Source organism: Colobus angolensis, unplaced genomic scaffold, assembly GCF_000951035.1.
Source record: "Colobus angolensis palliatus isolate OR3802 unplaced genomic scaffold, Cang.pa_1.0 Scaffold21, whole genome shotgun sequence".
In the NCBI taxonomy this organism is placed as follows: domain Eukaryota; kingdom Metazoa; phylum Chordata; class Mammalia; order Primates; family Cercopithecidae; genus Colobus; species Colobus angolensis.
Window position 1 is genome coordinate 3342314 of NW_012115266.1, and position 608 is coordinate 3342921.

Sequence of the window (608 nt, forward strand, 5' to 3'; positions counted from 1 at the left end):
GCAGATGTTGCAGTGAGCCGAGATCACGCCACTGTACTCCAACCTGGTGACAAAGCGAGACTTTGTCTCAAAACACAAAAACAAAACAAAACAAAAATTAGTCAGGCATGGTAGCACGTGCGTGTAGTCCCAGCTACTCGGGAGGCTGAGGTGGTAGGATCACCTGAGCCCAGGAGGTCAAGGCTGCAGTGAGCAGTGACTGCGCACCACTGCAGTCCAGCCTGGGTGACAGAGTAAGACCCTGTCTCAAAATAAATAAATAAATAAATAACATCTTGGCCAGGCATGGTGGCTAACACCTGCAATCCCAGCACTTCGGGAGGCCAAAGCGAGAGGACTGCTTGAGCCCAGGAGTTTGAGACCAGCCTGGGCAACACAGCAAGAGACCCTGTCTCTACAAAAATACAAAAATATAACAACCAGGCATGGTAGCACATGCCTGTAGTCCTAGCTACTCAGGAGGCTGAGTTAGGAGGATCATTTGAGCCCAGGCATTTAAGGTTACAGTGAGCTATGACTGTGCCAGTGAACTCAAGCCTGGGTGACAGAGTGAGACCCTATTTGAAAATTAAAAAAAAAAAAAAAAAAGGATGTAACAACACAAACAT